Source organism: Ambystoma mexicanum, chromosome 11 (assembly GCF_040938575.1).
Source record: "Ambystoma mexicanum isolate Mex_15411 chromosome 11, UKY_AmexF1_1, whole genome shotgun sequence".
Lineage (NCBI taxonomy): Eukaryota > Metazoa > Chordata > Amphibia > Caudata > Ambystomatidae > Ambystoma > Ambystoma mexicanum.
The window spans coordinates 485,560,840-485,585,608 of NC_090934.1; positions in this window are offsets into that span (position 1 = coordinate 485,560,840).

A 24,769-nucleotide genomic window follows, 5' to 3' on the forward strand; every position below is an offset into this window, starting at 1 on the left:
AGCATAAAGAATGGATGAGGGGAAAAAGACTCCCCTCATTCAGGAGAACAGGAAAAAGGTCCATAAATCCAGCAAACAAGTGCTGGGGATCTCACAAGGAGAGAGGATTAAGCATAAAACTGATAAATCACTCTAACACCCGTCCCGTCCGACTAAGGGACAGGATGATCTAATCTACTCCGGGACGGATCTCTGGTTCTAGTCGGTCATACTTTCTGTAGAGACCATCAACATTCTTATGTTGGGTACCTGACCAATGCTCAATGGTGAAGTCAAAGCCCTGAAGACTAACCGACCACCTGAGAAACTTTGGATTCTGCCCCTCATTCTTCTACATTAAGCATCTCTATGGTTGTTGGTCAGTTTGAATTCTGAAAGTAGACCCACACAAGTATGGTCTAAACTTCTTCAATGTCCACACAATGGCAAAACATTGGCGTTCAATTGTTGCCCAACTTGTTTCTCTATCTTCTGATAAAGCAGATGGGGTGCTATCTGCCTTTGCTATCCTTTTGGCTCAAGACTGACCCAATTGCTGCATTGGAGGCATCGGTCCGCACTAAGAAGGCCTAAGTGTGATCTGGAGCTCTCAGCACTGGAGCTTTATAAAGGACATCTTACAGAGGGGAGGAAGGATAGCTCAAGGGCAACGCGTTTGTCTTGGAAGCAAGACAACACAGTGCAACACTGGTTAGAATCCCAATCCTGCGCTTAGAAACCCCTCACTGGTATTAATCGCGTTATAAATGAACAATCATAATTATAATTATAATCTTTCAGCCCCTGAAATGTTTTCTCCCAGTCTTCATTCCATTTCACCCTCTGGGTATTTTGCAGAAGACACAGTATTCAAAGGAGAAGCTTTGGTCCCATAGTTCTCTATGATATTTCTATAATAGCTACTGAGACCTAAGCAGTCTCTCACATGTCTTTGAGTGGTAGGGGTGGCCCAGTCATGTACATCTTGTACTTTGTTAGGCAATGGCTATATTTCACCCCCTCCTACCTCATGCCCAAGGTAGAGGACTTTACTCTGACCCACTTGGCATGTTCTTGCCTTGAAGGTCAGATTGGCCTGGTGAATAGCCTGCAACACTTATTAGAGAGGGAGAAGATGCTCTTCCCATAGGGCTGAACACTGCTATGTCATCCAGGTATGCCATGTAAAAGTTCTCCAGCCCATTCAGAACATGATTTACCATACTCTGAAAAGTGGCAGGTGCATTTTTCAGTCCAAACGGCATGACCTTAAATTGATACAGGCCTTTTGGAGTAGAAAAAGCTGTTTTTCCTTAGCATGGTCAGCCATGCCAATCTGCCAATAACCATTTGTCTAGTCAAATGTACTGAGAAATGTTGCTCAGCCCAGCTTATCCACCAGCTCATCCTTCCTTGGCAAAGGATGGGCATCTGTCTTCGTAAATGAATTCAAGGCCCTGTAGTCCATGCAGAACCTTAATTCCTTGGTTCCTGATTTTGGTACTAGTACAACTGGACTAGCCCATGGACTTGTGGAGTGTTCAATAACTCCAAGGTCATGCATCATGTTGACCTCTTCTTTGATGTGATTCCTCACATGGTGTGATATCATGTAACCCCTGTTTTTCACAGTGACACTGTCACCAATGTCATGCTGACCCCAAGGGTTCAAGCCTGGTGTTAGTGAGAACAGAGAGACAAACTAACTCAACAGAGACTTGCACTCCTGCTGTTGCTACAGTGTCAGATTAGAAGAGAGTTTAACTCCTTCTAAAGACCCATCTGAAGTGTGGCCTTTTAGAAGATCTGGGAGGGGTTCACTCTCCTCTTCTTCTTGATCAAAAGCTAGAAGCAAAGCTTCTATCTCTGGTCTGGGGACATACGCCTTCAGGTGGTTGCTCTGAATGACCGTTAGGGCCTCCCTGGGATTGCCGAAGTCCACCAGGTAATTGACCTCCCCAAACTTGGCTACAACCTTAAAGGGTCCTGTCCACTTGTCCTGTAAAACTCTTTGTTTTAAAGCAACCATAACTAGACCTAGTTCGTCTGGAGTAAACTCCACCATGTTAGCTTTCTGGTCATGCCAATGCTTGACCAGGGCTTGATCAACCTTCAAGTTTTCTGAAGCTTCAGTTGGGTGCTAAATGGGCTGTTTTACCTCCAGCTTTTTGCTGGAGGTGAAAATCCCATTTAGCGCCCTGTTTTCAGCGCAATTACCGCTGGCTGGACTAGCATGTAGTATTTGCACCGAAAATGCCCCAAAGGACCCAATGGGGAATGTGGATTTACCATTAACGGGCAACCCGTGATCCGGCGCTAATAACGGCGGACCGGGTAGTGCTAAAGCAATTACAGTTGCGCGGTATTGCCGCTGGGATACTGGCTAACTCGTGATGAGGCCCATCATGTGTGCCATCCTCTGTCTGAGGCCTGGCACATTGTCAGTAATTCGTACTGGCTTTGAGGGTGGAGCACTCCCCATACCTACCTTTATCAGGGCCAAAGGGCCTCTGACTGGATGACCATAGATGAGTTCAAAGGGGCTAAAGCCCACTCCAGCTTGAGGCGCCTCTCTGTAAGCAAAAAGAAGGCATGGCAGTAGAAGGTCCCACTTTCTTCTGAGGGGTTCCTCTAAAGCACCTATCATGCTTATAGTTCTGTTTAACCTCTATACCAACCCATTGGTTTGGGGATGGTAGGATATTGATAATGTGTAGGTGACCCCACAGGTTTCCCACATGGCTTACATGTAGTGGGACATGTGAACCTGTCAGGTACTACCACCATAGGACAACTTACTCTGGTAATAATACCAGGTAGGGCCTTAGCAACTGCCTGTGCAGTAACAGTTCTCATAGCTATTGCCTATATCTAGTCGCATGGCCCTCTACAACCAGCATAAACCAGTTGCCTGAGGAGGTTGGAGGGTCAAGGGGTCCAACAAAGTCAATTCCAACCCTCCACAAAAGTGCCTCCCACAACTGGGAGGGGCACCAAGGGTGCCACTGTCTTGGTTCCACTCTTGTCAAGTGTGCCAGCTTCTGCAATGCTTTTCTACTTCTGCACCCATCTTGGGCCAGTCGAAATACAGAGTCTCTCTTTGGTCCTTTCTGTACTGAACTGACCAACCAAAGGGACCTAATGGGCTAACTGCAGAAATCTCCTGGGGTATCACTGATCTCCTGGAGTAGATTTCATAGGATCACTGCAGAGGAGACGGTAGATTTCATAGGCTCACTGCAGAGGAGACCATCCTCGCAGTAAAGTCTATGCTTCCCTGGCTCTTCTGTGTGAAGCTGGGAAGCTGCCTGCTGACGCAAACCTTCAAGAGATGGACACTCTCTTTGCCCCCTGCTAAAGTCTGTTCGAGAGAGTCCACCTTCTGCAAGCAAAGTCTGCAGCTTGGGATGGGCTCTATGATCCAGATCCTCTAGACAGGATTGAATTTCCTCCACTTCTGTTTCACCATTAGGTGGAGTTTCAGGGGATTCTTCTTCCACCAACTCAGCCTCATTTGGGGGTGGTCCTGGAGTGTTTCTTTAATGGAAACTCTTTTCTTTGAGGAAGGTTTGGGCTTGGTGCCCTTCTTTCCTTTTGAGACTCTGGATTTATCGTTGGTCTCAGTGTAGAGGTCTCTAAAGGTTGCCTCCTTGGCTTTTCTGGTAAGCTCCCTCTTCTTAGAAAGGGGCTTCGGTGTGCTGGAGACTACACTGAGAGCCTTCAAGTCATTTCCCAACAGTACCCTACCAGGCACTTCAGACTGACAGTCATATCATTGCACTGAATGGTAGCAGGCATTATGGGACACATTTGGATAGAGCCTCCTGCTAACTTAGTGGGCCTTTGGGATTCCTTAGCTACATCCTCAGGTTTGAAGAAACTTTCATCCACCACCGTTATGCTAGCCCCAGTGTCTCAGATGGCAGGGGTGTTCTGGCCATTTAAAAGTACACTGTCCCTATAATATTCTTTCATATGATCAGGTATGGAGTTGTAGATCTCTATATTCTGTTGTTCCCACAGTCCCAGGGACACTAAAGAAACTCTAGCGTGAACACCAATGGGCTATTTAGCTTGAGGGTGAAGTACTGCACCCTTTTGGGTGAAGGCTAAGGAGACAAATGGGATCCCTGCAGGTTTACCCTTACCTTGGGATCTCCTTTCACATGGTCACCCAACCCACAAACCATATATTTGCCAAAGCTCCTTTGGAATGGGCGTTTCTGGTAACCACCCTCTGGTTTGGCTCCAGAGGTTTCACAATCCCCATGAGATGTATGGGGGGAATTTACCCTTGTGATGTTTGTGGGCCTCTTTTGGTGGGAGATTAGTTGAATGATCTTTCTTATGATTCTTCTCCATCTCCTTCTTAGGACGAGCCGCAGAATCCTTGTGAGTAGCCATGTTGGCTACTGCTAATCTCAGCCTGCGTTCCATCAAACCTGGAGGCTCTTGTTATTGTATTAAATAATTATTTCATTTATAAAGCGCACAGCAACCCGTAGGCATCTTGGCACTGTTACAACCAGTCACTTGCATGGGAAACAGTTACACAGTGGGTGGTGAGACAATTGCGTGGTTCGTCGGGCGGCAATGGGAAAGACAAAGCAGTATCGAGATGCAATTCGATGGGGCTCTGGGCCAAGCAAATAACCATGTTTTGAGGGCTGTCCGAAATCCCTAGTAGTGGGGTTCCGCACTCAAGGAGGGCTGGAGGGAGTTCCACTGTTTGGCAGTGATGGCTGGGAAGCTAGAACCTCTGGCTTTGCTACGTTTCACTGTAGGTAGACAAAGTCGGTGTGTGTAGGGTGTTCTAGTGGGTCTCGAGGAGTGCGCTTTGGAGATTTTCTTTGAGAGGTTGAAGGGGTTGCAGTGTTGGACAGGCACTTGTTGGTGATGGACAGGGTTTTGAAGGTGATTCTCTCGCGGATAGGCAGCCAGTGTACTGCTCTCCTTGTGGCAGTGATGTGATCCTGCTTGGGGATGCCAAGCACTGCCCGAAGGGCATTATTTCCGATGGTTTGGCGCTTTTGTATGTTTTAGGAGGAGGTGCCTGCAAATAGGACATTGCAGTAGTCACGCCTGGAGCTCTTGACTGCACGTGCAATGGTTAGGCAGCTATCTTGGGATAGATAGGGTCTGGAGACGTTGATCAATTTGGTTGTGTAGGCAGCTGACGAGGCGATAGCGTTTACATGGTGAGTCCGTGAGAGAGAGGCATCAATGTGGACGACTAATGTCTTCACTGAGGTGGAAATGGGTATCCGGTTGTCGTCAATTTTGAATGCTGTGTATTGGGGGCTAAGTTTCTTGAGCCTTGCAGGGATCCTACCAGAAAGATTTCGTTTTTGTCCCCATTGAGGCATAGGTGGTTGGTGGCCATCCAGGCCTGGATGCTTGTGTATACGGCATCAAGTGTATTGGAGTCTTCTTCATAATTGCCAGAGAGGGGTAGGAGGATTTGTGAGTCATCGGTATAGTTGGTGTAGGCTATGCTGAGGAATTTCAGAATGTCAAAGAGGGGTTTAGTGAAGATATTGTAGAGGGTGCGGGATGTACAGGAGCCTTGTGGTACTCCGCAGAGGATAGGAGCTGAGGGTCACAGGCATTGTTGGCAAATACTCTCATAACTCTACGCTCTGGAAAGGACGTGATCCAAGCCGTGGCAGGTGTGGTGAGTTGGTAGAAAAGAATTTTGTGGTTGACCAGGTCAAAAGCTGCCGAGAGTCCAGCAGGAGGAGAAGGGCTGGCTTCCCTATGCCTCTGAATTTGTCTATCTGTTTTTTAGGTCCAATAGTGCTAATTCAGACCCATGGCCTGGGCGGAATCCCGCTTGGTGCAGTCCCAGGATGTGGTTTTATTTGATAGAGTTGGATCTGTAGGTATGCTACTCTGTCAATGATTTTCAGTAGGAATGTGACTGTGGTGATTGGACGGTAGTCATTGGGAATTACTGGGTCCAAAGAGTTTTTTTTAGAACCGGGAGAATGCAGGCTTCCTTGAGGCTGTGGCAAAGGAGGCATTAAGGAAAGTGGTAAGGAGCCATACAAGGGCTTCAGAGCAGTCCTTGATGATGGACGTTTATTTTGTTGAGCATGGCTGATTGGATGTTGGTGCACCAGGCTGCATCCCTGGAGATGGAGGTGAGTGGAGTGGATGGGGTTTCGAGCTCTTTGAAAATAGTGATTTCTCTGGAGTCAGACTTAGCGTTGGTTATTCCTGTATTGAAAGTGGTGGATTTGACAGAGATGATGACTTGGTTGTATGTTTTAGATGCCTTGGTAAAATCCATTTTGGTGGAGGCTGAGTTTTTTTTTCCCAGCTAGATTCTGCTAGTCATTTTTTGTCTCATAGGTCTTGGGGAGGGCCCACTGAACCAGTGGTTTAGGTATCTCGTGGGTGGGTTTAGCTTTATGGTGGGTCAGGGGGGCAGCAGTGTCAACTGCAGAGGTTGAAATGGTTGTGTGGATTTCTGCGAGAAGGTTAGGGTCTCCTGGGTGGCGAGGTTCTAGGTTCGGTATAACCAACAATGGCAAAATGTGATCTTTGGTGAGTTTGCGCAAGCTTTGTGTGAGCGCTCGGGGCAGGTTTAGAGGGGAAGTCTTAGCTTTCTTGGGGTGATGGATGGTAAAGGAGATGATGTTGTGGTTGGTCCAGGGGCAATGGGGTCTACAGTAATCTGGCAGTTGAGGTCAGTGATCCAGTCGAGCGTGCAGCTTTTGCTATGAGTGGAATCAGTGACATGATGTTTAAAGTTCAGGGCTTTCACCGAGTTTGAGACAGAGGCAGCTGGGCGGTCTGAGAGGTCATTGAGGCCTAAATTGAGGTCACAGAGGACAATGATTTGGGATGAGGCTTTAATGTTCTCATCTATGATGTGGAGGTTTTCTTTGAAGGTGAAGATGGTCCAGGTGAGTGGCAGATGAGGTGTTGGTGGGTGAGATGGTTATCTTCAGTGAGAGGATATCCATGATCTCCTCTATAGAGGTGTCGAAAGGTCTTATGGGTAGGGAGTCTCTTGCAAGTAAAGCGACTCCTCCTCCTCTTATCTTGGGTCTGTCTTTTCTGTATATGGTATATCCTGGAGGAATTGCTATGGATAGGGCAGGGCCGGATGCTTCGTGGAGCTATGTTTCTGAGATGGCTAGGGCATCTAAATTATGGGATGTGAGGAGGTCATGGATATCTAGAGCGTGGGCAGTAAGGGAGCGTGCATTGACTAATGCGAGTTTCACTGCTGACATCTTAGTGGGGGCATTAGATTGACTGCTGGCAGTAATGGTGACACTATCTGGTGTTAGGGCATAGGTCTGTGGCACTTGTGTGATGAGAGGCAACATTTTCAGATAACATGGCAGAGTTTGGAGTACATGCATGATGGGAGGAATTGCTTTCAAGTAATATAACAGAATTTGAGGCACTTGCATGAGAGGCAGTGTTTTCAATTAGCGTAACACAGTTTGGGGCACATGCATGATGAGCGGCAGCATTTTCAAGTAGCATAGCTGAATTTGGGGCACTTGCCTGATGGGAGGCAACATTTTCAAATAGCATATCAGAATTTGGGGTACTTGCATGATGCGAGGCAACATTTTCAAATAGCATAGCAGAGTTTGGGGCACTTGCAGAGTGGGAGTTAACATTTTCAAATAACAGCAGAATTTGGGCGCTTGCGTGAGAAGCAGCATTTTCAAATAGCGTAGCAGAGTTTGGGGCACATGCATGAAAAGAGGCAGCATTTTCAGGTAGCATGCCCGAATTTGGGGCACTTGCACTAGAGGCAGCATTTCCGAATAGCATGACAGAGTTTGAGGCGCCTGCAGGGTGCGAGGCATCATTTACCAGTAGCATAGCAGAGTTTGGGGCACTTGCATGATGGGAGGCAGCGTTAGCAACAATGTCAGGTACCATAGCAGTATTTGCGGCAATTACATGAAGAGAGGTAACATTGGCGGCGATGTCAGTTAGCATAGTGGCCTTGGTCGTTGCCCTAATGGGTGTCAAGACAGTGGTTATTGTAGAAGCATGTCGTGACACTGCATCAATGGCATTAGGATGCACAATACAAGTGCTTTCTGTGTGGACATTTGTATAAACAAAAAGACAGTCCGATATTTACTTAGGTGTCACTAAACACTCTTCCCACAACAAAAAGTGGTATCAATTATCACAAAATTTTATTAAGATTCTAAATTTCATAAAACAATCATAAAAATGATCATCGTACATACAACATATACATTATGCTTAAAACTACACAAGTAGAAATACCATAAGTACGGCAAGTTTTCAGATGTTCTATAAGGATCTTACATTGTGTGTACAACTCACACTCCGATTCCTATGTCACACTACTAATGGCCTATTTCTTATTGGTATAATACAAACAACCCGACTTGTACAAGTTTCTGTCCTTAAGATACAGTGATGTAGGACATTCTTCAGGGGAAATTGTCTTGTGCCGCAATTTAAAAATTCTTCTTTCTTGGGGAGAACTCTGTTGGTCAAAAAGTGAACACCCTATTAGTATCTAGTCATTGAGTATCAATCTCTATTTACATAAAACATGTATACCCTCATCCCTCCAAGGGTAAAGAGTATGTCTTAAATTACATACCTCTCTGCTCAATCATGAATCTTGGGCTTTCTCAGTTAAATATTGTAGATTCCCGATTTCTTCAGGTATTCTAGCGCTTCCTTATCTCTCCCTTCTCTCTAGTAGTGTGTAAATAGGGCAAAAAGATATGGGATTTAACACAACCTCCCATATATGTCAACTTCCTAGGCTAAAAAATAGGTTCAAAGTCTTACCTATATCAAAGCAGGGTTATGCTATAGTATGGCTGAACATCTTGATCCCAAGTGTTCTGTAAGGATTCCTCCTGTATACTGGTGAGTACCAGACTCCACTCCCCTTATAGGGCCAAGTTCCTGTAAGAGATAGATCCCCATTCAGATTTCTATAGTCCTTATAGTTCTACAAATGTCACCTCAAGTCATGGGTAAAAAGTCCCCAGATGGGTATCGCAACTTAAATCCTCATCACCAAGGGGTGTCAGAAATTCCAGATCTAGTTATTATACTAATATGAATATGAATTCATAGATATTCTACTAGATTGAAGAACCCCATTGTCCATATTCTCTATTTACCTAATTAGGCATTATGCCATTCGACTCCTTCATTCAAACCCCTAATGTGACTTTTGGACAAAAAAATAAGTTTTTGTTCTAGATGTATTAATTTTCTGTTGATAGCCATCTGTGACTGTCCCTTGACTTGTTTCAAAATACACCACTCGAAATCGTTACATGAATGTTCCATTTCTATAAAATGTTTGACCATAGGCGCTTGTTCCACCTTATTCCTGATACAGCTCCTATGTTCAATCATTCTAGTTCTGCATTTCCTATTAGTTTTACCAATGTAGATCAATCAAATAAATCACATTGTTAGTATTGCAATTGGTATGTTCATTAATGTTCCACATCCTGTCCAGTCCCAGATCTACATTTACTGTTTTTCTTGTTTGAGTACACATAGAACAATTACCGCATGGAAAATGTCCAACAACAGGGGGTAAACCCCATAGATTTTTAAATTGCGGCACAAGACAATTTCCCCTGAAGAATGTCCTACATCACTGTATCTTAAGGACAGAAACTTGTACAAGTCGGGTTGTTTGTATTATACCAATAAGAAATAGGCCATTAGTAGTGTGACATAGGAATCAGAGTGTGAGTTGTACACACAATGTAAGATCCTTATAGAACATCTGAAAACTTTCCGTACTTATGGTATTTCTACTTGTGTGGTTTTAAGCATAATGTATATGTTGTATGTACGATGATCATTTTTATGATTGTTTTATGAAATTTAGAATCTTAATAAAATTTTGTGATAATTGATACCACTTTTTGTTGTGGGAAGAGTGTTTAGTGACACCTAAGTAAATATCGGACTGTCTTTTTGTTTATACAAGTGTATGCGCACAGAGCAAGAGGTCTGTTTTATCCCTACCTGTGATTCAGTACCGTTTTGAGAATAGAGTTGTTGGAGACCAATAGGGTCTCGGAGGTTAACGTGACAAGTGACACGAATTTGTCCTTGACTCTCCCCGATTTCACGTAGTGTATATAGAGACTAGCTAAAGGGTTCTCATGATGGAATCCGAGAAATGTTTAGCTTATGATGATGAGTATGTTCGAAAGTTAATAGAATCTTTACCAATAGGAGGTCTCAATAAAGATTTAGAAGCATTCGATAAAGATGACCAATGGGATGAATTGGTCCAGATGAGGAAGAGACTCATCCGTACAGAATTACATGCCATCATCATGCTAGAGTATGTCAAAAACCAGGCTTTACCTCAAGGTCTTACTGTAAGAAATGAACCCAGATTATTTTTAGACAACCCAGAGTTCAAATTAAAATGGAGCTATATTTCCAATAAATGTGGCCGGGATTGGCTAATATTAATTATCGAAACAGCACAAGAAACAGCTAAAAAAATCAAAGTAGATTTGAAGGACTTAGAAGAAAAAATCAAGAGTAAATTTGATGTGGAAGCTTTTAAAAAAGGCTTAGATAAGCATCTTAAAGAGATGCAAGAATTCAAGAATGAAACTGTCTCTGAAAGAATTAAAAGAATGAAGAAAGATATTCTTAATTTCTCTCACGAAAAAGCTTTTCGTTATACTAACAAAGACTATAAATTTGGAGAGCCTGGACCCAATACTAAACAGAATCGGAGAGTACGGTTCCGGAATACATCGTATAGTTCGAGTGGAGGTGGCTCCTCGGACTATGACGAATCCGGCAATACAGATATTCCCAACAATAGGGGTGGAGGCCGTCCCTTTAGAGGTAGAGGAAGAGGTACAAGGAACAACAGCCAGAGGGGGAATAACCAAAGGCAGTCTTTTTTAGGAAGAGGAGGAGATCAGAGACAGTGGGAACCAGAACGGATGCAAACGAGGAGTTACAGGGGTTGGTAGTGAACCTTTCAGATACTCATATCACTAAAAAGGAAGAAGAAGTACTCAGTAAGGGTTTGAACTTTGTACTCACCAAGTTTCATAATCCTTTTGAATTTAGGATTGAATTCAATCAGTTCATGCGGAAAGTTCACCTTAAAGAATTCTTTATGGATAACGCCTTTGATAAAAGTGATAATTGCAGTGGTTTGAGAAATCCCTCCGTTTTTTGTGCACCTAGCAGTGCACAATCAGCTGAATCTAAGGTTTTTGAAAAAAAGGTTTTGGAAGAGGTAACTTAGTTGGAAACTAAGGGTATTCCTCACCATTCTAATTTAAGTATAGCAGAGCAGAAGATTTTGAAGAACTTGGGGGCAAATGATAAGATCATTATTCGCCAAGCAGACAAAGGAGGCGCTATTGTCATAATGAATAGGAATGATTATATTCAGGAATGTGAGAAACTGTTATCTGATGAGAATCATTACCTTAAAATAGATAAAGATCCCAGTAATGACCTCTTAAATATCATTCGAGACAAGGTACATAAGGCAGTGGATGAACAGATGATTAGTAAACAAGAGGGTGAATATTTGACAAGAGAGAACGGGCGGGTACCCATTTTTTACACATTACCTAAGATTCACAAGAGTTTAGAGAACCCGCCGGGGAGACCTATTGTTTCGGGTGTGAGTTCCCTTTTGGAACCACTTTCTAAATTTGTAGATTTCTATTTGAAACCCTTCATTCCTATTATGAGAAGCTATATTAAGGACACCACTGATGCTATCAACAAAATAGAGGGCAACACTTTTGACCCTGCGGTTAATTTACTCATGTGCTTAGATATTCAAGCACTATACACCAACATACCCCACTTGGCAACTTTGGAGGTAGTGGAGGAAACTTTATTGAAAAGAGATGATGGGCACCCGGTAGCCAGTTCTTTCATAAAATGGTGCACAGAGATGGCCCTCACTAAAAATTTCTTCCAATTCATGGGACAGTTCTACAAACAGATTGAAGGGACAGCAATGGGCTCAGCCATGGCCCCAAATGTCGCCAATCTGTATGTCAACATGTTTGAAGAAACGGTAGTTTATAATGAACGTAATCCTTTTCAGAATAACATCATCTGTTGGTTACGTTATATAGATGATGTTTTCGTCATTTGGAAAGGGAACGAAGAGAAAGCAGACCAATTTTTACAATGGCTCAATCTACAAAATAGATATCTTAAATTCACTAGTAATATAAGTAACAAGGAAGTGAATTATTTAGATATCAGTATATACCACCAGAATGGATTACTTTTAGTTCGACCATATACTAAAACAACTGATAAGAATGCCTTATTACATTTCAAGAGTCATCATGCTCAACATGTGAAGAATAACCTCCCATTTGGCCAATTTTTGCGGTTAAAGAAAAATAGCAGCACTAATGAATCATACGAGAATGGAGCAAACAATCTGATTACCAAGCTGGTACATCGGGGATACCCGGCCTCTCTGGTAAAAAAAGCAGCCAAGAGGGCCTTTAATAATAATCGTGAATCCCTCCTTGACCAGCAAATTCAAAGAGAAAGAAAAACAAAGGAGAACCCTTTAGTATTTGTCAATACGTTCAGCAATCTGTCATATAAAATTAAGGGTATTGTGACAAGAAATTGGAACAAGATCATGACCAAGGAAGTGGGCAAACCCATTGTAGCTTTTAAGAAAAGCACCACCGTACGAAATTTGATAATGAGAAATGATGTGAGTACCAAAAAGAGACCTTTGCAACAAACAAATCTATTGGGTTTACCCCCTGTTGTTGGACATTTTCCATGCGGTAATTGTTCTATGTGTACTCAAACAAGAAAAACAGTAAATGTAGATCTGGGACTGGACAGGATGTGGAACATTAATGAACATACCAATTGCAATACTAACAATGTGATTTATTTGATTGTATGTCCATGTAAACTGATCTACATTGGTAAAACTAATAGGAAATGCAGAACTAGAATGATTGAACATAGGAGCTGTATCAGGAATAAGGTGGAACAAGCGCCCATGGTCAAACATTTTATAGAAATGGAACATTCATGTAACGATTTCGAGTGGTGTATTTTGAAACAAGTCAAGGGACAGTCACAGATGGCTATCAACAGAAAATTATTACATCTAGAACAAAAACTTATTTTTTTGTCCAAAAGTCACATTAGGGGTTTGAATGAAGGAGTCGAATGGCATAATGCCTAATTAGGTAAATAGAGAATATGGACAATGGGGTTCTTCAATCTAGTAGAATATCTATGAATTCATATTCATATTAGTATAATAACTAGATCTGGAATTTCTGACACCCCTTGGTGATGAGGATTTAAGTTGCGATACCCATCTGGGGACTTTTTACCCATGACTTGAGGTGACATTTGTAGAACTATAAGGACTATAGAAATCTGAATGGGGATCTATCTCTTACAGGAACTTGGCCCTATAAGGGGAGTGGAGTCTGGTACTCACCAGTATACAGGAGGAATCCTTACAGAACACTTGGGATCAGGATGTTCAGCCATACTGTAGCATAACCCTGCTTTGATATAGGTAAGACTTTGAACCTATTTTTTAGCCTAGGAAGTTGACATATATGGGAGGTTGTGTTAAATCCCATATCTTTTTGCCCTATTTACACACTACTAGAGAGAAGGGAGAGATAAGGAAGCGCTAGAATACCTGAAGAAATCGGGAATCTACAATATTTAACTGAGAAAGCCCAAGATTCATGATTGAGCAGAGAGGTATGTAATTTAAGACATACTCTTTACCCTTGGAGGGATGAGGGTATACATGTTTTATGTAAATAGAGATTGATACTCAATGACTAGATACTAATAGGGTGTTCACTTTTTGACCAACAGAGTTCTCCCCTAAGAAAGAAGAATTTTTAAATTGCGGCACAAGACAATTTCACCTGAAGAATGTCCTACATCACTGTATCTTAAGGACAGAAACTTGTACAAGTCGGGTTGTTTGTATTATACCAATAAGAAATAGGCCATTAGTAGTGTGGCATAGGAATCAGAGTGTGAGTTGTACACACAATGTAAGATCCTTATAGAACATCTGAAAACTTTCCGTACTTATGGTATTTCTACTTGTGTGGTTTTAAGCATAATGTATATGTTGTATGTACGATGATCATTTTTATGATTGTTTTATGAAATTTAGAATCTTAATAAAATTTTGTGATAATTGATACCACTTTTTGTTGTGGGAAGAGTGTTTAGTGACACCTAAGTAAATATCGGACTGTCTTTTTGTTTATACAAGTGTAAGCGCACAGAGCAAGAGGTCTGTTTTATCCCTACCTGTGATTCAGTACCGTTTTGAGAATAGAGTTCTGCGTGGACATGCCATGGAGTTGTGGCAATAGTCAGTGATAACTGTGTAGAGGAGGTCCCAAATATGGCCTGCACTCCAGCCACCCATGTCGAGATGCCAGAAGCATACTCGCCAAGATATGTGACTTATAAGGAGCAAATGCACCAACAGAGAGCCACTGTGGGGCCCTGTCCAATACCCATCAGAAGGACATGCATACCTAGTGAAGCACTTATCACCAGACAACCGTGGCTGCAAGGTACCCATTGAGACAGCCATACCAGCAGCTGATACGAAACGAAGATTACTTACAAACGGTCCCTGAAGAGGCACATAGAGCCTTAATGGAAGGCAAATGGTGATGACATAAGAGCCCAAACGGACGTGACGTATATAAAACAATGAGCAAAAGATGATACCCAAGGACGAAAATGTAAAGAATAATGATGCGATAGACGTATAAGAAGATACAACGTTGCAGCACAAAGAACGTAACCAGGATCGAAGTGTGCAACTGACTGAATGCATGTAAATAGGCTGGGAACGCAAGAAGCCAAGTAACCAGTACTGCTTGCAATGCTTAATAGAAGAGCGGCATGTGCCAACTATATATCTACCTCAATGAAGCACGCTATACAAGGGCAGCGGATCGGACGAAAAGACCGCAAGAGGCGGGAAAAAGGAGGGGCGGTGATCCCGAAGTTCCAGAGAGGAAAAGATGCGAGTGGTGAGTGGAACAATAAACTCATTACTTTGGCAAATGTCTTATAGGCATTAGAACAAGTAAGGGAAAGGCAACGGAGGGTGGCAGAGAAAAATAAAAACAGTCAGAAGTAGAGAAGACTGTGTATATATATATATATATATACAAGGGGTTAATGACTCGAGTATAAATTGATAAAAAGTGGTTACCGGGATAGACACCCAAGATAAAAAGTAGAGGTTACCGGGAGGATACCCGAGAGGAAAAAGTAGAGGATACCGGGAGGACACCCGAGAGAAAAAAGTAAAGAGGATTCGCCTTGTTCCTGTGCTTTAATACAGCGTCAGAAGAAACGTGAACTCAGAGCCCACATAATGGGGGACGATTAGACTATGGTGACGATTAAAGACGGCACTAAAGGGGTTTGTTTAAACCCCATGTCGGGTTATTGATCAGAAGGCAGGTATATGTGTGTCCAGCTGGTGTCCGTCTAGTCTGTCAAATGTCTGTCATGTGTGTCCTGTTATATGTCAATATGTGAAGAACTGTATCATTGATTGTTTGAAATAGAGGGAATTGCCAATGAAGCGATGTTCTTGAGTAAATTGATGATATAGAATTTTGGCGAGAAAGAGTGGATTGGAGCTTGCGTATTTGGTGCTTGCTCATACTGTTGGACGTGTAAAAAAAAAGGCATAAATATTGTTGGTAACGAAAGTTGAGAATGGAGGAGGTTACCCCACTTGCCCATTTGTGCAAGCAATTGCCCAAACACGCACCCAAGCTTAAAAAGTATAGTGCGGAGTGGGTTAGGGGTATCGCCCACAAAATGTTTATGCTGTGGCCACAGAACAGGTCTTTATCTAAAGCCGTCTTACAACATAGGATGTCTTATCTACATTCCACATACACAGACAAGAAACTAGAGAAACATCTTGCTGTTCTAGAACTGTGGAAAATGTTCGAACAGCCAAAGAAGGAAGAGCCTCCTGCAGACTGGCTACTAAATGTAGGGACGAAGGGGGGGTGAGACGCCTACCGTGCCAACAGCCCTGCCTGAGCCAGAGATTGAGGGGAGTAAGTCGGAGGGGCTCTACCCGTTAAGAGAGCTTAAGACAGCTATGGGGTACAGTAACCCCGCATATGAGTCACCTACGTACACTAGTGACGAAATCAAGGAGAAGGAGCAGAAAATTAATCTTACCTCTGCAGTCCCGAGGGACCAGGAGAACGTGATGATGAAAAGAGGGATCAGGCACAGACAAGTGCATCCCTTAATAAAGAGAGAGAGGAAACGGGATGGAAAGGAAATAAAGATGAAGCTGATGAGAGAGATAGCATTTGCAAAAGACGATTGGATGGGAAGACAGATATTGTTGAAACTTGATGGTAAAGGAAGTGATGATATGAGGTCGAGAGAGAAGTCTGATGAGGCACAGAGAGGGGAAAAAGAGAAGGAAAAGGAAGTAAGGGACGAGAGAATAAGAAAGAGAGATAGGCTGCGGTGAGAACAGCTTTATCGTGAGGAGCAAGAAAAACAGCTCGATCGCAAACAGAAGGCAGTTTATGACCAGCACAGACATAATCAGCAAAGGTTGGAAGAAGAGCAAAGAGTACGTGAAAAGAGAGTAAAAAGACGGGAAGACGAGGAAGTCAGAAGGGCAAAGGAGCGGAGAAATGAAAGAAGAAGGGAAGAAGATAAGACTAGAGAAGAAGCAAGGAAGCACAAGGAAGTCGATGATGATATAGAAAACAAACGTAGACAGAGACAGAGAGCACGCAATCTCGAATATCTGGAGCGGGAAGTTAAGAAACCCGTCCTGTTGTAGAATGGGAAGACATTGAAGAATTCTTCCCTGCCAACGAGTCAGTGTCAGGCACGGATGGGGTTAATATCGAAGATGACTTCGACACCAGAAGCATCGGAGAAACGATCGATAAGATATATGATGAGATGGGGTTAAAACGAATATCTCAAGGGGGAAGGGAAAACGAGCACTTGGAAAGCACTCAACTATATGACACCAAGGATGTCACTCGAAGTAGTGGGAGCAGGGGACTGTCCATGGACAGGCTAGAAATTAGTAAGAATGAAGAAGATGCAAGGAGTTGCGTGAACTGGAAACAATCAGCGTCTGACTCCGGTGAGGAGACGGAGGACGAGACACACGAAGAAGGGAGGCAACGCGAGAAGCGGCTCCCAAGGGACCAAGGGGTACGGTGGTCAGACACCAGTGAGTCCGCACCTAGGGCATCAGAGTCCGCCGCGCAGCCTGGCCGACATGAGGGAACACCCCGCAGTCAGAGGGGGGTGCCAACACGTGCCTCTGTAGACAGATTGAGGAAATTGCCAAGTAGACGGCGATGCAGGAGTGCTACCCCAGCAATAGACAGGAGAGCTATGGGGAAAGAGAAGGAAGACTACGCATTTCAATTCCTGTTACTAGAAATGGGGGGCGCAAGACCACAATATATTCCATGGTCACACATGGATCAAGAGAACCTGAAAAACAAGCTTCCAATGCTGACATTGGGAGCCGGTAAGTGGATACACGAATTAGAAAAAATGACAGGGGTGTCACATTAGTTATAGGGGACATTAAGGGTCTCCTGATCGCCATACTTGGTGAGAGAGCAGACAATGTGTGGAAGCAGGCTGGGTACCTTGGGGTAACCATAATTAACACTACCCATGACTACCAATTCAATAATTGTAGAGCAGCAGTGTGGAAAGCGCTACGAGTGCTGTACCCAGACACTTCCGATATGGGAGCTATGATGACTCGAAAAATGAAAGAGTCAGAGGACCTGTTGATTTATATCCAGAATTTTCAAGACACGTGGGTGCTCGACACGCACGAATCTTGGTCGAAATCTATCCCTGTATTCTACCATATATTGTGCCAAGGGTTGCCTGAACCAGTGCAGAAACAGCTCAAGAAATTGGTAGGAGTAGAAGCTAAACCATGGGCCGAAATACAGTTGACAATTGCACACTACACTAGATTGTTGCAAGAAAAGAATCCAAAAAAGAGGCAACTCATAAGGGTGACGAAGCGAAGTTGGTGCAAAAGAAGTTATCAAAGTATGCTCTCAAAGGAGCTATGCTGACCAGCCTAGCTGAATCAAACGTATAACAGGCGACTAACCTGCTGTAGAACAACCAGGGTAACACAGGATTTTACCCAAGGGAAATGGGATTCAGAGGAAGAGGATGGCAGAATAATCAGGGAGGGTTTCAAGGTAATTCGGGAGGTTTCCAGAATAATCAAGGGGGGCTTCAAAACATACAGAGGGGCAGTCCAGATATGCCAAATGGATAGATGGCCTGACTACTGCCAGTGTGTTGGCTGTGTGGAATAACAGGACATGTGGCTCGCGCGTGCAGAAGCCAAGGCGTGTGGCAAAATGGACAAGGAATGGGAACAGGCATGGTGAACCAGCCTGCCTTCCAGCAACATGGCGGTGCACAGAATCACACAGTGCAGCAGCAAGCACCGGGCGTGCAGCAAGGTGCGCAGCAAGGGGTTCAACCCTCGAACATGGGGAACTTGCCACAGGGGCAATCCCAACAGGCACCGCCGCAAACACCACAGGGAAAAAACTCTGGCGGGGGAGTCAACCCTGGAAATGGAGGAAATCCACAAGTATACAGTGGACCGAACTTATACATGAAATAGGACAGCTCGCTGGGAACCCTGATGTGTTCTATCCTATTAGTGACACCAGACCCTAACAGGGAACCTAGGGTAAATGTTGTCACATGGGGGAAAGAATATTCCTTCTTAGTTGACACGGGTGCTACATGCTCGTGCATATGAGAAGGCATGTTTTCCTTGTCCGGCCAGGCCATAGATACTCAGAGTTTTACAGGAGCTCACATCAGAGTTCCCTTTACGGACAATCTCCCAGTCTCTGTGGGGGATTGTGAAATGAATGTACCCTTGTTATATTCACGCCAGACCCCAGGAAACATTTTGGGTCGAGATTTAATGACAAAGTTGAATACGATTATATCATTCACAGAGGAGGGCATAGTTTGCTGCACTCCAGGAATGCATTATTCTAACGTGTGCGACATGATCAGAGCATACTCAGGACTCATAGCCATGAGAGCTATACCATTAGAACCGGAAGTCTTCGCATATGGCGTGCGTGTGCTTATGGCGGGATTGCCTGGCCTCGCAGATAGAACTATGAGAACCCCTGATGAGTTTCTATTCAGACCAAGAATACCTATGCATGAAGAAGAGGGACAAGTATTTCCCTTATCGATACATATTGCAGCAGTACGAGGGAAGGTAGTAATGGTCGAAGGGTTCAACGACGAAGGCTGACACTGGTGTGCAATTATCACCATTGAAGAAGGGTACCGATTGACTGACGTCACCGATGATGATCTGTTCGAAGAAGACTTAGAAGAGACCAGGGTGGAAATAAGTCGCATATGCTGGGTCAAAATGATCAAACGAGAAGTGCCTCAGAGAATGATGTTGGCACTGATCCGCCCCGCATACTTTGACGACGATATGGCCCAGGTGCCTGTTTCAGTATGGACTACAGGACCCTATGACGTAGGCCTCCTGAAAGGGGCAGGAGAAGTGAAAATTAAACTGAAACCAGGAGCAATTTTACCAAGAGTGCGACAATATCCCATGTCCAGAGAAGCGGATGAAGGGATCGCAAAGACAATTTCTGCTATGATGGAACAGGGCATCGTAGTGATGTCAGAATCACCCTGTAATACAGTGATTTATCCCATCAAGAAATCAAAGGGAGGGTCTTGGCCTTTAATCCAAGATTTAAGAGCATTAAACGATATTGTTGAAGCCAAGTTCCCTCTAGTCCCTAATCCATCTACAATCCTATGCAACATACCCACTGAGGCAAAATATTTCACAGTGATTGATTTGAAAAATGCGTCCTTCACGTTCAGACAAATGTGCCTAAAAAGTATGAGGTTGCTACAGGGGTACTGTGAGTCCCCATCCATTTTCAACAGAGTCTTGCAAATGGACGTAGGCAATATTACAGTAGACAGTGTTGTTTTGCAGTACGTGGATGACATTCTGATCTGCAGCACCACTGAAGAACAATGCAGACACGATTCCATCAAGCTACTGACTATATTGGCTGAGAAAGGATATAAGGTTCACAAAGAAAAGTTACAATATTGTCAGCAAGAGGTGCTGTACATAGGCCAGCTAATTTCGCATGAAGGAAAAAAGGTCACCCCAGAAAGGGCTGAAGCTATCATGAACACGGCTAAGCCGCTCACGATAAAACAAATGCAGAGCTTACTAGGCCTGTGCAATTATGTTAGAGCATGGGTCTTTGATTATACCTCATATACCAAGCCCTTGCTCCAGGCCCTGAAGAAGGCCCGAGCGACAAAAGAAAAAATTGAATGGACTGAAGCGATGGAAGAGGGGTTCACAGAACTCAAGAGAGCAATTTGCGCGTCTCCAGTTCTCGGAAATTCCCAATTATGCAGAGAAATTCTACCTGTTCTCGCACACGAATGGCAGCGTTATGACGGCAGTGCTCGCTCAAAAAACCTTGTTGGGATACAAGCCCCTTGCATATTACAGTGGGAATCTGGATCCAGTAATGAGAGGCCTGTTCCCATGCGAACAAAGCTTAGCTGCCGCAGCGTTCGCCATAGAGAAGGCAACAACCATTGTAATGGGATGCTCCATGACATTATACGTCGAGCACTCATTATTTGCCATATTAGAAAAACCAAAAGGCACATTGACATCTCAAAGGGTTTCTGCCTATGAAGTGATTATATCTAATCCATAAATCAAAATAGTTTGATGTAAAACAGTAAACCCAGCTACTTTCATAGCTGAGCCAGTCACTGAAGGAGAGCCGATACATGACTCTGCAAACTATGAAGAATTCTATGATGAAATCCCCAGGGTAAAAGAAAATGCCCTAGCGGAAGGGGAGGTCGTTTTCATTGACGGCTCTTCAAGAATCGACCAAGAAGACAGACAAAGATATACGGGCGTTGCCGTAATAAAACACATAGCAAATGGAGAATTTCAAGTACTCAGTGCACGAATACCATTGCATCATTCAGCACAGGCTGCAGAGTTATTGGCGTTGATGCTCGCCATTGAGAATCATGCAGACCAGGAAGTAACAGTGTACAGGGACTCCGCATACATGACGTCCACAGTGCATGCTGGACTGGCGCACTGGAAGAGGAGGGGCTACCTCTGAGCAGACGGCACGCCAGTGCAGCACGCAGCCTTATTGGACAGACTGATCAGGGCACTACAGCTCCTTGTGGGCATAGCGGTCATGAAATGCGCCGCTATGACTCACGGGACAGATTTCGTGTCACATGGAAATCACGCAGCAGACATGGAAGCCAAGCGTATGGCATCCAAAAATGAGACAATCATGGAAGTAGAAGTGGCACGTACCCGGAAACGCATGATTATAGCTCGGGCCACACCAGAGGCCTATAGAAATATGGGGCAAACCCAATTGATGGAGCTACAAGGGGAGGCACCACAGGACGAAAAGAACCTGTGGAAGCGTAGAGGGTGTTCTTTAAACCCCTCAGATGGATTGTGGAGGCAAGACAGCACTGGTAAACCAGTAATGCCTCTAGCCCTACTAAAGATAGCATTGGAGCAATTACATTACCCCTTCCATATGACAAAAGAAAATCTAGCTGCAACGCTTGCAGAAGACTGGTTCATACCAAATTTAGCAGAGCAAGTTGCATTCTTTATAATGAACTGCATAATCTGCCAGCAGTTCACAGCTGGGCACACATTAAAAGTAGTGAGAGGAGTCATCACCCGGCCAAATGGGCCATTTCAGCACTTGCACGTCGATTATGTCGACATGATTCAAGTATGTAACGGGTACAGGTACTTAATTGTAGTGGTGTGTCCATTTTCTAGCTGGATAGAAGCAGCACCCTGTACACACCCAGACTCAACCTGTGCTGCCAAATTCCTGGTGAGGGAAGTGTTCCCTAGATGGGGGGTGTGTGAGGTGATGAGATCAGATAATGGGGCTCATTTTGAAAATGCAATTTTTGAACAGATTAGCTTGTTGCTTGGTATAAAGTGTTAGGCAGAATCCTGTGCAGTTCCCTTAGAGAGCACTACACAAGATTAGGACTACAGGTGAGAGCAATAAATCCCCTTTGGCATCAGTCTGTACCACAAAGATTTAGTTGGTAGCTGTGGCTGAGCAGTCAGACGTATCTCAAGAGGGAGATGAGCAGTATTCAGGGTTTACACAATAGGCCCACCAGACTATGGAGCAAGGAAACATTGACCAAAGCTTTGTATTTAAAAAGTATATATATATTTATTGTATACACTTCTAATAAAACACATGTATCACAGTCATCAAGCAAGTTAAATTAAGTCAAAGGAAAAATATGCACACTCCCAAGTTAAATTGTAGACCAAGTGAACCAGAGTGAAAACTGAGCAAAACGGCACAGTGACAACTACACACAAGGGATCCTCTAACAATTCTCACAAGGGCGGGAAAGCACAAGTTGTATAGAAATAGATTCTTACACACCCTAGCAACACTTCCCATCAGTTTGTGAACCAGTTTAAGCAAGGCAGTGCAACAGTATAAGCAATATTTAAATGAAAACTGAGCAAAATGGCATTTCACAAGGTTTAAAAATGGGAAGGAAAGGTTAGTTAAAATAAATAGGTGCACCACACAGTTCTAGCTGAGAATCAATCTAAAGAAGGCAGATCTAACAAATGTGACCAGAGTCAGTAGGCCTGTGCCAAAGTCAGTTGGTACAGGGCAAGGGCCCAGGAACAAAAATGTTCTTGTAGCTGCAGTCAAGTCTTTGGTTAACGAAGTGGAAAAGGTGGATGCAGAAGTTGAAAAGACAATGTTTAGAGAGAGGGGCGGCCAACCCAACAGGTAGGTAAAGGATTTAAAACACCTTTAGTGCTACCGTGAAGAAAGGGCAGCCTGGCGGAACAATGTACCTTAAAATGAAGAAGTGGCTCCTGTGGTGGCGGTTGTTCCTGGCAGTTCCTGCAGTTCGGGTGATCCAGCAGAGGAAGAGAGGCTCTCGTCGTGGAGGAAGGTTCGAGTTACTGCACTACCCACGGATGAAACCAGCCGCAGTGCTGTCCGACGAATAAAAGGTACGCTCCTTTGAATCGCGTTCCGGGTGGACTGGTGCCTGGCTATCTGGCCTCCAAGTACAGGGTACGGGAGATTCGACCAAGGCAGGTCCGGGATAGCGATTGGCAAACTGGTTGGCCCCGCCAGTTCAAGGGAAGAAGGCTCTTGCAGGTGAAGATCTTCTCTCGTCGTGTGGAGAAAAGTGGTGAGACGCTGCAGCAGGGCTTCACCAGTGGTTCAGTCATTGCAGATGTCTTTGGCTTCTCTCCTCTTCGGCTTCTTAGTTCCAGGGGCAATGTCTTGCTCTTCCAGTCCTCAGGACCAAAATCCCCATTCAGACAGCCTAGCTGTCACTCACACAGTGGAGTGGTCATCTTGGCGGGAGACCCTCCAGCATATCAGGATAGAGTGCGACCTGGGTTAGGAGTTTAGAGGAAGAAACGAGAAAGAAGTTATATTAAAGTTCTGGCAATAAAAACCTACCGGAGTAAAGTTAATATTAAAATACACCGGCGGTATGATAGAGGCTGTCAGAAAAAGTGGTAGCCTCGAACAATGGGAAAATCCCATAGGGAAATATTTGCGGTCGAATATTTATGGTAGTGACCACTGCCACCAGCCAGAAACTTGAGAGAGGGACTGTACGGTACCCTCTCGAAAAATGAACATAGGGGAAAAACTATTAACCCCTTCCAGTACCTCCATAGTAAGATGGGTTGTACTGGTTTAGTTCATAGGATTTGACCAGTAAAGTCAATGGGGACTTTACATGCCCTGGGAGACAGTAGTCAGTCCCAGGGTATGGAGTCTATGTTTGGGGGTCACTACGACACCCCTGTGTCACTGCACTGAGGGTGCTGTGTAACACATGTGGATAAAGATGGTTCCTATCGGTGAGAGAAAGTCCCATAGGCATTGAACACAAAAATAGCCTAGAACACACATAACAAAAATGCCTAAGAGTGGGGAAAAGGAGTCTCACTCTTAGCAGGTAAAAAGAAACAAACCCTTCAAATCCAGCAAAGCTGCTGGGGGACTCTATAGGTAAGGGAAATTAGCCATAGAATGAGAATTCTCCCTAACATAAAGCACACGTTCTCATCCAGAGGGAAATTGTATATACAAGAGGCTCAACGGCTTGTTAAAGGAAAGGATAGCGAAGTTGAAGCTTACTCTAAAGAAGGGATGGCTGCACTGTCTACCACTGGCATTGTATGCTCTTCGGAACCAACCATGCTCCGACCATCATCTTACGCTGCACGAGATAGTCACGGGAAGGAGAATGAGGACCCCCCTTACACCTCGAGATAGAGCTAGTGTCATGATCCTCAGCCCTGATCCCACTGGCAAGCCCATTGGCCAGGTGGAATCAGGACTCAGATCTCAAATAAGGCCTGGCATCCACATCTCAAGCCCTCTTGGGGCCAGTCCTGGCACCTTTGGCACCAGGCTCATACACAGTGAAAGACATCTGCTCAGGGAACTACTTTATTTAGGCTTTCATCCAACATGGAGGCATCCACATAGCTTTATTCCTAAGAACCAAGCTATGTGGTATAGTGTTTTTGATGTGGTGGCCTAGGGACTACTTTACCTGGACTACT